Source organism: Macaca nemestrina, chromosome 17 (genome assembly GCF_043159975.1).
Source record: "Macaca nemestrina isolate mMacNem1 chromosome 17, mMacNem.hap1, whole genome shotgun sequence".
Classification (NCBI taxonomy): domain Eukaryota; kingdom Metazoa; phylum Chordata; class Mammalia; order Primates; family Cercopithecidae; genus Macaca; species Macaca nemestrina.
The window spans coordinates 89,987,243-90,001,844 of NC_092141.1; the positions used below are offsets into that span (position 1 = coordinate 89,987,243).

At 50.6% G+C, this 14,602-nt stretch overlaps 1 long non-coding RNA gene across 1 annotated transcript; it reads left to right on the forward strand.

Annotated features, from left to right (window-relative positions):
• Positions 1–7,706: 7,706 nt before the first annotated feature.
• LOC139359261 (uncharacterized) lies at positions 7,707–11,078 on the forward strand. Its single transcript, XR_011615225.1, has 2 exons — positions 7,707–8,675; positions 9,318–11,078. It is a non-coding gene; the product is annotated as an uncharacterized lncRNA (long non-coding RNA).
• The last annotated feature ends 3,524 nt before the right edge of the window (positions 11,079–14,602 follow it).

Here is a 14,602-nt window from a genome sequence, read left to right on the forward strand (position 1 = left end):
CAGAATGGAGGGGCCGGCCTGGACGGGATGGGGCCCCTGACCTCTGCGTGCCCGCGCTCAGCCAGCTCCTGCGCAGAGCAAGTACTCGGGGGAGGGGAGGATGGTTTGCTCCAAACTCGAATCCCAAATGTTGGCTGGCGTGGTTGCAGAATCCTTTGGATCCTGGTTTCTTCACAAATGAGGTCTTGAGGGTGGCCCTTGGGGGTCTCTTCCAGCTCTGAGTCCACTTCTGTCCCCAGCCTGTAAACTGTCTGCACATATTGACATTTGCTCTCTCAGGGACTCAACTTTAGAAACGCCTTGTCCATTTTATGCTGCTATCACAGAATGCTTGAGACTGGGTAATTTATGACAAACGGTCAGCTGGCTCACAGTACCGGAAAGGTGCCGGCATCTGGGAGGGCCGTCCGTCCAGCTACACCGTCACACGGTGGAAGGCAGGAGGGGAGCCACCGCACCCTTTTAGAACCAATCCCAGCTGTTAGGATGCAGCCTTCATGGCCTAACCACCCTCTAAAGATCCCACTTGATACTGTTACAAAGGCAATGAAACGTCAACAGGTTTTGGAGGGGACAAACATTCAAACCATAGCAGAAAGTGTGGAAGGAACAGTAACCACACTGAACAGAACGACCATGGTGATTAAAGAAACCCCAAGTGAAACCATGACCCGTTTTACATAATCCTGGAGAGAACAGTGCGGCCCCAGTGCTTGCTGGGCTGCGGGGACAGGGTCCATCCAACTCAACAGCATCTAGCAGCCCCTCCGGGCCGCCAGCAGACAGATGTTGAGAGCAGCACTGATAGTTTGGGTGGGTGTGGGTGTGTGTGTGTGTGTGTGTGTGTGTGTGTGTTAAGACAGGGTCTCACTGTTGCCCAGGCTGGAGTGCAGTGGTGTGATTATGACTCACTGCAGCCTGGAACTCTGGGGCTCAAGCAATCCTCCCACCTCAGCCTCCCGAGTAGCTGGGACTGCAGGTATGTGCCACCAAATCCAGCTAATTTTTGTTACTTTTTGTAGAGATGGGGTCTCACTATGTTGCCCAGGCTAATAGCTTTAAAAAAATGATCATACAGGACGACTGGGTGAGGTGGCTCACGCCTGTAATCCCAGCACTTCGGGAGGCCGAGGCGGGCAAATCACCTGAGGTCGGGAGTTCAAAGCCAGCCTGAGCAGCACGGAGAAACCGCGTCTCTACTAATAGTAAAGTACAGAATTAGCCAGGTGTGGTGGCGGGCGCCTGTGATCCCAGCTACTCAGGAAGCTGAGGCAGGAGAATCGCTTGAGCCCGGGAAGCGGAGGTTGCAGTGAGCCGAGATCTCGCCACTGCACTCCAGCCTGGGCAACAATGAACTCCATGTCAAAAAACAAAAAAAAAAAACAGGAAAACAGAAGATCGATTTTACCTACAGTGCTGTAATTTCAGCACAATGTGGGCTCGTGTAACCACCACGATAACCTTCCATCACCCCCGAAACTCCCGCCAGCCCTTTAGGGTTGCCCCTTCCCCCCAACCCCACCAGCCCCTGGTGACCACTGATCTATCTTCCAACCCATAGTGTTTTTCCGGGAATGTCACATAAACAGAAGCCGACCATGGGTCACCTTTCTGGCGCCTTTCTCTCTGCACAAAGTCTTTGTCCTCATGAAGCTGTCAAGTGCCAAATGCTTGTCCCTTTTCCCTGCTGGGGAATAATCCCGGTGCCACCCTTGCTATTGGTTGATGCACGTCTGGCTGCTTTTCGCTGGCTGTGAGCGGAGTTGCTAGGGACATTGCCACGGGGCTGTGAGCGGAGTTTTCTCTCTCCGGTGACCCTGAGCTGCGCCTTTCTCAGACACCCGCCTCCGGAGGCCTCAGGCGCTCTGCGGGGGTTCTTGGGGGAGGAGGTGGGCGTTCCCGTTATTTCAGCGGCGCTGCCCTTGGACCTGCGGGAGGGACCGTGGGACCCGAGATATCCCTGCCTGGCCTCCGCTCCCTACCCGGGGGTGGGTCTCGCCCACCCAACCTCGGGTAAGGACGCTTCTGGAAGGAGGGGCGCCCCGGGACCCCGCCCAGCCCAGCCCAGCCCTTCCCGGGGCAGCGGCGCGGGAAGCGTCGGGCGGCTCACGGGCGTCGTCATGGCAACGCCGCGGGCTCCGTAGGCTGCGAGGAGCCGGGACCTCGGCCGCCTCCGCCCCTCCACGCCCTCCCCCCGCCCTCCCTGGCTGCAGCTGGACCCGGCTGCGCGGGACGCGGGGCCGCCTTCCCGGGGATCGCCAGGGACCACCCGGCGCGTTCCCTGGGAATCCGCACCCCTAGCCCCAGCGCTCCAGAGCGACCCGGGACAGCCCCTGGCTGCCTGCAGAGGGCCCGTGGGCGAGCCCCGGGTGGACCCAGGAGTGAGCACCCGGTGCGTGGGGACGATGATCCCGCGAGGGAAGCGCACGGGCGGCAGGGGCTGTGGGAGCAGCCCCGGGAGAAAGGGGCGTGGAGCGCGCGCTGAGCTGCCCTTTCCCGCAGCGGCCCCGCGGTTGGAGGTGGGTTTGGGTTTTGGTTTTTCTTCTGTGGCAACAGTTCTGTCGAGATACTACTCGCCTGCCACGCAACTCACCCATTTTAAGAGTACACCTCAGGGGTCCTGCGTGGTATTGACAAACCCGCCGCCATCACCACAGCCAATTTCAGAACATTTTCTTTTTTTTTTTTTTTTTTTTTTTGAGACGGAGTCTCACGCTGTTGCCCAGGCTGGAGTGCAGTGGCGCGATCTCGGCTCACTGCAAGCTCCGCCTCCCGGGTTCCCGCCATTCTCCTGCCTCAGCCTCCTGAGTAGCTGGGACTACAGGCGCCCGCCACCGCGCCCGGCTAATTTTTTGTATTTTTAGTAGAGACGGGGTTTCACTGTGGTCTCGATCTCCTGACCTTGTGATCCGCCCGCCTCGGCCTCCCAAAGTGCTGGGATTACAGGCTTGAGCCACCGCGCCCGGCCAGAACATTTTCATCTCTTCGAAAGAAACCCTGTACCGTTCAGCGGTCACCCTCCTGGTCCCCATCCGGTCCCCGGCTCGCCCTCAGCAGCCCCGCACTGTCCGTAAAGCCCCGTGTCCTGCACTGTAGGTGCAATCTGTACCTTGGCATCTGTTGTGACTTTCACCTAATAGCCTTTCCAGGCTCACCTGTGCTATCGTATGGACCAGTACTTTGTAGGGGGGGAGGGGGTTGTTTTGTTTTTGTTTTTTGGGGTTTTTTTGGGTGTGTGTGCGTGTGTCTTTTATTGAGCCAGGCGTGGTGGCGGGCGCCTATAATCGCAGCTACTCAGGAGGCTGAGGCAGGAGGATCACTTGAGCTCAGGAGTTTGAGGCTGCAGAGACCTCATCGTGCCACTGGATTCCACCCTGAGCGACAGAACACAACTCTGTCTTTAAAAACAAGACAAAAAAAAAAAAAAAAAAAAAAAAAAAAACAATGCCGGCTGAGGTGGCTCGCGCCTGTAATCTAGCACTTTGGGAGGCCGAGGCGGGTGGATTACCTGAGATCAGGAGTTCGAGACCAGCCTGACCAGCATGGAGAAACACTGTTTCTACTAAAAATACAAAATTAGCCAGGCGTGGTGGCGCATGCCTGTAATCCCAGCTACTCCGGAGGCTGAGGCAGGAGAATTGCTTGAACCTGGGAGGCAGAGGTTGCAGTGAGCCAAGATCATGCCATTGCACTCCAGTCTGGGTGACAGAGCAAGACTCTGTCTCAAAAAAAAACAAGCAAACAAAAATCAGCCAGGCGTCATGGCGCGCACCTGTAGTCCCAGCTCTGTGGAGGCTGAGGCAGGAGAATTGCTTGAACCCATGAGGCAGAGGTTGCAGTGAGCCGAGATCGCACACTGCCCTCCAGCCTGGGAACAGAGTGAGACTCCGTCTGATATAAATAAATAAAACAAAATAAATTTTTTAAACAAAAACATTCCTTTACAGGTTTCTGTGTGGACAGGGTCTGCTTTTGGGTCTGCACCTGGGAGTGGAATTGCTGGGTCATGTTGTAACTGGATGTTCATCCGTATGACGAACGACCACACTCTTTTCCACAGTGGCCGTGCCGCTTCACTCCCGCCAGCAGTGTGTGATGGTTCTGGTCTCTCCACAGCCTCACCAACTCTTATTTTCTTTTTGATTACAGCCACTGTAGCAGGCATGAGGTGGTACGTCATTGTGACTTTGACCTGCGTTTCTCTGATATCTAATTGAGCATTTTTTCGTGGGTTTTACTGGCCATTTGTATATCTTAGAGAAATGTCAGTTCAGATCATTTGCCTATTTTTAATTGGGTTAGTTGTCTTTTTATTGAATTGTAATACTTTATTCTGGATACTAGACCCTTATTAGATAGATGATTTGCAAATATTTTCATCCATTCTTTGGGTTGTCTTTTTTACTTTTTTGATGGTGTCCCTTGAAGCACAAAAGTTTTTAATTTTGATGAAATCCAGTTTATTTTTGTTGTTATTCCTTGTGCTTTTGGTGTCCTAGCTAAGGAACCCCTGCCTAATCCAAGATCATGAAGATTTGTGTCTATGATTCCTTCTTAACAGTTTTATAGTTTATTTATATTTATATAAATATGCTTTTGAGACAGGGTCTCGCTCTGTCACCCAGGCTGGAGTGCAATGGTGTGACAGCTCACTGCAGCCTTGACTTCCCTGGACTCAGGTGATCCTCGCACCTCAACCTCCTGAGTAGCTGGGACCACAGATGCACACCATCCAACTGGGCTAATTTTTTTTGTTTTGTTTTTTTATTTTTTATTTATGTATTTTTCTTGACACGGAGTTTTTCTCGTCGCTCAGGCTGGAGTGCAGTGGCACAATCTTGGCTAACTGCAACCTCCGCCTCCTGGGTTCAAGTAATTCTTTTGCCTCAGCCTCCCTAGTAGCTGGGAATACAGGCACGCACCACCACGCCTGGCTAATTTTTGTATTTTTTGTAGAGACGGTTTTGCCATGTTGGCTAGGCTGGTCTGAAACTTCTGACCTCAGGTGATTTGCCCGCCTTGGCTTCCCAAAGTTCTGGGATCACAGGTGTGAGCCACCGTGTATTTTTATTTTTGTAGAGACAGGGTATCACTGTGGTTGTCCAGGCTGGTAAAATTTTAATTCTCTCTTTTTTTTAATGGGTGGGTGGGGGACAGAGTCTTGCTCTGTGGCCCAGACTGAAGTGCAGTGGCGTGATCTCGGCTCACTGCAACCTCTGCCTCCCGGGTTCAAGCGATTCTCCTGCCTCAGCCTCACAAGTAGCTGGGACTATAGGCACGCACCACCACGCCTAGCTAATTTTTAGTAGAGACAGGGTTTCATTCTGTTGGCCAGGCTGATCTTGAACTCCTGACCTCAGGTGATCTGCCCGGCTCAGCCTCCCAAAGTGCTGGGATTACGTGAACCACCACGCCGTGAGCCACCACGCCCGGCCTGACTTCTTTCTTTTGTACGTGGGTATTTCTCTGTCCCTGCGTCATTTGTTAAAAAGACAGCTGTCTCCCTGTGTAATTGTTTTGGCACCGTGTGGACACCTGCTGCCTGTGGCTGGGAGCTTCTTTCCAGCCCTCAGTTCTGTCCCATGGCCCCGTGTGTCTATTCTTACCTCCTCATGGCAGCCTTGTAGTAAGCTTTGAAATTGGGAAGTGTGAGTTCTCCAACTTTGTTCTTCTTTTTCAAGATTGTTTTGGCTATTCTGGGTCCCTCAAATTTCCATGTGAATTTTTAGGATAAGCTTTTCAGTGTCTGCAGAGGAGCCAAGTGAGATTTTGATAGGAGTTGCGTTGAATCTGTGGATGCATTTTGAGAGTGCTGCCATCTCCACTACATGAAGTCCAGGTCCGCGGATTGAGGGTGCCTTTCCATTTATTTTGGTCTTCTCTACTTTCTTTCAAGCAAGTTTTGTAGTTTTCAGAGTATAAATTTTGTACTTCTTTTGTTCGGCTTATTACTGTTTTATTTTTGGTGCTATTGTAAATGAAATTTTCTAATTTCAATTTCAGATTATTCATTGTAAATATACAGAAATACAGCTGATTTTGTATATTGAGCTTGTCTCCTGCAATGTTGCTGAACTTATTTATTAGTTTTTGTTTTGTTTTGTTTTTGTTTTTGTTTTTTTAGTGAAATCCTTAGGATTTTTTATATACAAGATAAGGTCACCTGCAAAGAGAGATAGTTTCACCTCTTAATTTCCAACCTGGATGCCTTTCATTTCCTTCCCTGACTGCCAGGTTAAAGCCTCAGTACAATGTTGACTAGAAGTGGGTATCTTTACTTCACATTTTTCTATTCCACTCCCAGCCCAAAAATACTAAAAACAGGAAGAAAAAGTCCATGCAAAGAGTATTTCATGAAAAATTTAACCCATTTCTTTTTTTTTTTTTTTTTTTTTGAGACGGAGTCTCGCTCTGTCGCCCGGGCTCTGGAGTGCAGTGGCCGGATCTCAGCTCACTGCAAGCTCCGCCTCCCAGGTTTACGCCATTCTCCTGCCTCAGCCTCCTGAGTAGCTGGGACTACAGGCGCCCGCCACCTCGCCCGGCTAGTTTTTTTTTTTTTGTATTTTTTAGTAGAGACGGGGTTTCACGGTGTTAGCCAGGATGGTCTCGATCTCCTGACCTCGTGATCCGCCCGTCTCGGCCTCCCAAAGTGCTGGGATTACAGGCTTGAGCCACCGCGCCCGGCCCAACCCATTTCTTTTTCTTTCGCTTTCTTCCCTCTCCTCCTTTCTTTTTCTCGTCTCCTTTTCTTTCTCGCGCAGGGCAGGGCAGGGCCAGGGTTAGCAGTCCAGGGCTAGCAGGTCAGCGTAAGGTCAGAACTACTCTGACTTCTGGTGTGTACTTGTCAGTCTTTATGATATTCTTGTAGATTCAATCATGAAACATGAGTTTGATGCTGGTGTGATTGTAGGTGGTCTTGCCGTCAGGTGAACAGTTGCTCCCAAAGAGAACTGACGGCTCAGCCTCAGCCTGGAGGGCATGTAGACCTCTCATGATATAACTCAGTGCTGGGAGGGAAGTCAACAGAGTGAATTAAGGACAGAACCAACACTCAAAATGATGGCAAGAGTTGCACCCAAAGTCAACCAGATGACACGCCAACAAAATACAGTAAAAAGCCCATAAAGGTCAGTTCTTGGCTTCAAAGAAAACTATATTGGGCAGTGATGCATTTGGAAAATAGGAAACCTTGCCTGCTGGCAGACACTCTGCAAGTTAACTGTGGGATCCAGCTGCTAACTCCATCAATGTGATCTTAGACTTCATTAATGGAAGTGTCTACCTGATTGGATGTAACAACCTCCTCACTAACTTATATTTACGATGCTGCCCCTGAGTCAGCAGTAAAAGTTCAAATTATATTCAGAATCTTCTGCTTAATAAATTAGCAAAGTGCTGGCAGGGCACGGTGGCTCATGCCTATAATCCTAGCACTTTGGGAGGCCGAGTCGGGTGGATCACTTGAAGTCAGAAGTTCGAGACCAGCCTGGCCAACATGGTGAAACCCCGTCTCTACTAAAAATACAAAAATTAGCTGGTGGTGGTGCACACCTGTAGTCCCAGCTACTCAGGAGGCTGAGGCAGGAGAATTGCTCAAACCCGGGAGGTGGAGGTTGCAGTGAGCCGAGATCGCCGCTGCACTCCAGCCTGTTGACAGAGCGAGACTCTGTCTCAAAAAAAAAAAAAGAAAAGAAAAGAAAAAAGAAATCAGAAAATGCAATGGGGAAAGCGTAACCATGGGTCTGGCTTATTCACTGTGTTAGCTCAGCTTCCTGAGCACTGGTTTGCGTATAGAGTAGGCACCTCCCAAAATTGGGTTGAAGAAATGAATTATCAACATTTTAAAAGTGTTTGCTGATTGAACAGGCAAACTTCAGATACCTAGAGAATTGCCTATGCAGAGTGCGTCATTCCCTGGTGATGTCAGATGGAGAGTGGCTGGAGTCTTCCTCTGTATATTGGTCCTTCTGATGTATTTAAAACTCACATTTAAAAGCAGTTTGTTCCGCTGGGCACAGTGGCTTACACTTGTAATCCCAGCACTTTAGGAGGCCAAAGCGGGAGGATTGTTTGAGCCCAAGAATTCAAGACCAGCCTGGGCAATGTAGTGAGACCCCACTTCTACAAAAAAAAAAAAAAAAGACGGGCATGGTGGTGCGTGCCTATAGTCCCAGCTACTTGGGAGGCTGAGGTGGGAGGATCACTTGAGTCCAGGAAATGGAGGCTGTAGTGAACCGTGATCATGCCACTGCACTCCAGCCTGGGAGACAGAGCAAGACCCTGTCTCAATTCAAGAAAAACTGTTCTGAAGCGCAGTGTAGCCTAGTACTGCGGCATTCCCACCTGTATTCCTGCTTGTTCCATTTACTTGAGAAACATTTTTTTCATAAATGTGAAAACATATCCATCCCAGTTTCCCTACGTTAATTCCAGACTAAGAGCATTTAACCTGAGTTTAGTGGTAGATTTAAGGACACTCACGAGAAAAACCTCCATTTATACAGAGGAGCAGCACCTTTCCTTATCTCGAAGATGACGTCCCACAGGAGATGCCTGCTGTCCCCCAGACAGGCTCTAGGGCTGTTCGTCTGACCTGCCGTGGAATGTCTCACATGGCTGCGACGCCAGCCCTTCAGTCATCTCCCGTGGATGAAGCCATCATGGGAGTATCTTCGGTATGTGTCTCTGTTGCTTGTTCTGCCCTCTCTTTTTTGAGACGGAGCCTCACTCTGTCACCCAGGCTGGAGTGCAATGGTGCAATCTCGGCTCACTGTAACCTCCGCCTCCTGGGTTCAAACCATTCTCCCGCCTCAGCCTTCCAAGCAGCTGGGATTGCAGGGATGCGCCACCACGCCCGGCTAGTGTTTGTGTTTTCAGCCGAGACGGGGGTCTTGCTATGTCACCCAGGCTGGTCTCAAACTCCTGGGTTCAAGCGATTCTCCTGCCTCAGCCTCCCGAGTAGCTGAGATTACAGGCGCCCACCATCACACCTGGCTAATTTTCGTATTTTTAGTTGAGGCAGGGTTTCACCATGTTGGTCAGGCTGCTCTCAAACTGCTGACCTCAGGTGATCCTCCTGCCTCAGCCTCCCAAAGTGCTGGGATTACAGGCATGAGCCACCTCGCCCCGCCGGCCAGCCCGTCTCTTTCACTATTACAACTAACAAGTCAAGTCCAGGAAAAAAAGCCCCCCTTCCCCCTGCCCTCCCCTCTCCCCGCCACTGAGGACTCTGCAAAGTAAACCACTAGACCGAAGCTGTGGACGTGGCCCCTGTGGGGAAGCCGCGTCCTGGTTTTATTTTCTCTTTTCTCTGGTAGCTTTGCCCCAGGATGGGCCTCAGTTATGGAACTGCACAGCAACACAGAAAGCCAAAACTCCCGTAGAAACCTGGTCCTTTTGGCAAGAGAAATGGTGAACGGGGGCCGCTGAGGTCCAGAAAGTGTGTGGTGGGGGGAATCCCAGAAGGGAGAGAGTGGGAGAAAGAAGCCTCGGGACTCTGAGGGGGAACCAGCAGCAGCCCCGGCTCCCCCACCCGAGTTGCACCTGTGTGGGGGTGCACTCAGAGAAGCAGCATGAATTGGCTTTGAAAGTGGAACTTGGACTGGAGCAGAGGCAGCAGAACTTTGTGGTCGGAACTAACCAGGTTGATGGGCACTAACAAAAAAAATTAGCATTCTCCAGGGCACTGTCACAGAGTCTACCCAGCATGACAGTCAAAATGTCCAATTCATGGCCGGGCATGGTGCTCACACCTGTGATCCCAGCACCTTGAGAGGCTGAGGCAGGCAGATCGCTTGAGCCCAGGAGTTCGAGACCAGCCTGGGCAACCTGACAAAAATCAGTTTCTACCAAAACATACAAAAATAAGCTGGGTGTGGTGGCACGTGCCTGTATTCCCAGCTACTAGGGAGGCCGAGGTGGAAGGTTGGCTTGAGCCTGGGATGCAGAGGTTGCAGTGATCTGAGATTGCACCACTGCCACTCCAGCCTGGGCAACAGAACCAGACCTGGTCTCAAAATTTTTTTTAAAAGCCCAATTCATAATCCCAAATTATGTGACCTATAAAAAAATCATGAAAAAATGACCAGTTTCCAAAGGAAAAGTGATACAGTTTGGATATTTTTCCCCGCCCAAGTCCCATGTTAAATTGTAATCCCCAGTGTTGGAGGCGGGGCCTGGTTGGAGGTGTCTGGATCATGAGAACGGGTCTCTTATGAATGGCTTGGGCCATTCCCTTGGTGATAAGTGAACTCTTGCTCTGAGTTTACACGAGATCTGGTCATTTCAAAGTGTGTGGCACCTCTTCCCTGCTCCCCGCCTGCCCCTCCTCTGCCTTCCACCGTGATTGGAAGCTTCCTGAGGCCTCCTCAGAAGCCGATGCTTGATGCTTTCTGTGCAGCTGCAGAACCATGAGCCAGTTAAACTTATTTTCTTATAAATTATCCAGTCTCAGATATTTCTTTTTTTTTTTTTTTTTTTTGAGACGGAGTCTTGCTCTGTCGCCCAGACTTTAGTGCAGTGGTGCCATCTTGGCTCACTGCAAGCTCCGCCTCCCTGGTTCACACCATTCTCCTGCCTCAGCCTCCAGAGTAGCTGGGACTACTGGTACCCGCCACCACGCCCAGCTAATTTTTTGTATTTTTAGTAGAGACGGGGTTTCACTGTGTTAGCCAGGATGGTCTCAATCTCCTGACCTGTGAACTGCCCGCCTTGGCCTCCCAAAGTGCTGGGATTACAGGCTGAGCCACCGCGCCTAGCTGCTCGGCTATTTCTTTATAGCAATTGCAAGAATGGTCTAATGCAGAAAATTGGTACCAAGGGGTAAAGCATTGCTATAGATACCTGAAAATGTGGAAGCAGCTTTGGACCTGGGTAATGTGCAGAGGTTGGAAGAGTGTGGAGGGCTCGGAAGACGACAGGAAGATGAGGTAAAGCTTGGAGCTTCTTAGAGACGGGTTAAATGATTGTGGGCAAAATGTTCACAGTGTCATGGACAGTAGAGGCCAGGTTGATGAGGTCTCAGCTGGAAATGAGGAACTGATTGGAAACTGGAACAAAGGTCGTGTGTTCTTCGCTAAGGTTTTGGCAGAGAGCATGGCTGTATTCTGTTCATGCCTTGGGATCCATGTACATTTAAACCTGAGAGTGATGATTTGGGGTATCTGGTGGAAGAAATCCCTAAGCAGCAAAATGTTCAAAAAGTGACATGGCTGCTTCTAACAAACTACTCAGATGTGGGAGCAAAGGAATGACTTAAAGTTGGAACTTATATTTAAAAGAGAAAGAGTGTAAAAGTTTGGAAAATTGGCCAGGTGTGGTGGCTCACACTTGTAATCCCAGCACTTTGGGAGGCTGAGGCAGGTCGATCCCGTGAAGCCAGGAGGTTGAGACTAGCCCGGCCAACATGGCAAAACCTCATCTCTACTGTTGGGAATAACACTCAAAATCCTAAGGAGATTGAACACTCAAGCAAATGATTCTTTTTTTTTTTTTTGGAGACGGAGTCTCCCTCTGTCGCCTGCAGTGCAGCGGCACTATCTTGGCTCACTACAAGCTCCGCCTTCTGGATTCACGCCATTCTTCTGTCTCAGCCTCCCGAGTAGCTGGGACTACAGGCGCCCACCACCACGCCTGGCTAATTTTTTGTATTTTTAGTAGAGAAAGGGTTTCACCGTGTTAGCCAGGATGGTCTCAATCTCCTGACCTTGTGATCCGCCCACCTCAGCCTCCCAAAATGCTGGGATTATAGGCGTGAGCCACCGCGCCCGGCCTCAAACAAAGGATTCTCAGCAAAGCAATTTTACTTCTGTGCAGACAGGTGCTGCTCGTTGGCCAGTCGCCATTAGAGCTCACCTGAAGAAAGGGGCACAAGAGCGTTTATTTCTGATGCAAGTCCTGTCCCTGTACCCTTTCTCCATTGGCCGGGGTCGGTTTGCACAATCTGAATTAATCCCAGTTGGCTAGACATCTGAACTTTCTTTAGATAAGGTGGGCACTCAGGGAGAGAGGGAAAGAAGGGGAAGGGGCGTCTGCAATGAGCTAGAGAGCTAGTCTCCTTCCAAATAAGGAAAGGAATGTGAGCTGGTACTGATAAGCCTGGTCCTGTGGTGTGTCCAGGCATCTAACAAAGGCAGAGAAGAGAAAAAGGAAGAAGGGGTGGGGGAGGTACTATGAATTGAAGAAAGAATTGATCAGGCTATTTGGTTTTTATTTGTTTGTTTGTTTTGTTGTTGTTGTTGTTTTTTGAGACAGAGTCTCGTTCTGTCGCCCAGGCTGGAGTGCAGTGGCTGGATCTCAGCTCACTGCAAGCTCCGCCTCCCAGGTTTACGCCATTCTCCTGCCTCAGCCTCCCGAGTAGCTGGGACTACAGGCGCCCACCACCTCGCCCGGCTAGTTTTTTTGTATTTTTTAGTAGAGACGGGGTTTCACCAGGTTAGCCAGGATGGTCTTGATCTCCTGACCTCGTGATCCGCCCGTCTTGGCCTCCCAAAGTGCCGGGATTACAGGCTTGAGCCACTGCGCCCGGCCTGATCAGGCTATTTGAAGAGAAACCTCATCATATTCCACATCTACTAAAAATACAAAAATTAGCCAGGTGTGATGGTGGGCACCTGTAACCCCAGCTATTCAGGAGCTGAGGCAGGAGAATCACTTGAACCCAAGAGGCGGAGGTTGCAGTGAGCCAAGATTGCACCACTGCACTCCAGTCTGGTGACAGAATGAGACTCTGTCAACACCTCCTGACCCAAAAAAAAAAAAAAAAGTTTGGAAAATTTGCAGCCTGGCCATGTGGCAGAGAAAGAAAAAGCTTTTTCAGGAGAGGAATTCAAGCAGACTGTGGAGGAACCACTTTTTTTTTTTTTTTTTTTGAGACAGAGTTTCCGTCTGTCTCCCAGGCTAGAGTGCAATGGCGCAATCTCCACTCACTGCAAGCTCCACCTCCCAGGTTCATGCCATTCTCCTGCCTCAGCCTCCCTAGTAGCTGGGACTATAGGCATCTGCCACCATGCCTGGCTAATTTTTTGTATTTTTAGTAGAGACAGGGTTTCACTATGTTAGCCAGGATGGTCTCATCTCCTGACCTCGTGATCCACCTGCCTCAGCCTCCCAAAGTCTGGGATTACAGGCGTGAGCCACCACACCCGGCCAAGGAACCACTTCTTAGAGATATTTGCATGACTAAAAATTAGCCAACAGCTGATGACCAAGCCAATGAAAAAAATGTCTCAAAGGCATTTCAGAGACTATCATGGCAGCCCCTCCCATCACAGGCCCTGAGGCCTAGGAGAACGAAATGGTTTTGTGGGCCAGGCCTAGGGCCCCACTTCCTGTACAGCCTCAGGGCGTGCTCCCTACATGGCATTCCAGCAGCTCCAGCTCCAGCCTCAGCTCACAGGGGCCCAGGTACAGCTCAGGCTGCCGCTTTGGAGGTTGCAAGCTGTAAGCCTTGACAGCTTTCACACGGCATTAAGCCTGCGGGTGCACAGAATGTTAGAGTGAAGGCTTGGCAGCCTCTACCTAGATTTCAGAGGATGTATGAGAAAGCCCAAGTTCCCAGGCAGAAGCCTGTTGCAGGGGGCAGAGCCCCCACAGAGAACCTTTACTAGGGCAGTGCCAAGGAGCAATGTCCACAAATCCCCCAAATCCCCTCTTTGAGTAACTGAGAGAGTTGGACCCCCCACACAGAGTCCCCGCTGGGGCCCTGCCTAGTGGAGCTGTGAGAAGGGGCCGCTGCCCTCCAGAATTCAGAACGGCAAAGTCACCAGCAGCTTGCACCCTGCGGTTAGAAAAGTCACGAGCACTCTACACCTGTGAGAGCAGCGTTGGGGATGGAACCTGCAGAGCCCCGAGGGCGGAGCTGCCCGAGGCCTTGGGAGCCCACCCCTGGCACCAGTGTGCCCTGGATGTGGAGCATGGAGTCAAAGGAGATTGTTTCGGAGCCTTCAGATTTAACACCTGCCCTGCTGGGTTTGGAACTTGCATGGGACCTGTACTCTCTTTCATTTGGCTGATGGCTCCCTTTTGGAATGACAGTGCTTACCCAGTGCCTATATTCCTATTGTATCTTGGAAGTAAATTACTCGTATTTTATTTTACAGTCTCATCGGTGGAAGGGACTTGCCTTGTCTCAGAGGAGACTTTGGATTTTTGAGTTAACGCTGGAATGAGTTAAGACTTTGTAGGATTCTTGGGAAGGCATGATAGTATTTTGCAATGTAAGAAGGGCATGAGGTTTGGGAGGGGCCCCAGGCAGAATGATACAGTTTGAATATTTGACCTGCCCAAATCGCATGTTGAATTGTAATCTCCAGTGCTGGAGGTGGGGCCTGGGGGGAGGTGTTGGGTCATGGGAGCGGATCTCTCATGACTGGCCTGGGTCATCCCTTGGTGGTAAGTGAGCTGTCTCTCTCAGATCACTCGGGATCTGGTCATTTGCAAGTGTGTGGCACCTCCCCCATCCTCCCACTCACTCCTGCCTTTGCCATGTGATCTCCCTCCTCCCGCTTTGCCTTCCACCATGATTGGAAGCCTCCTGATGCCGCTGTGCTTCCTATACAGTCTGCTGAACCGTGAACCAATAAGCCTTTCTTTATAAATGACC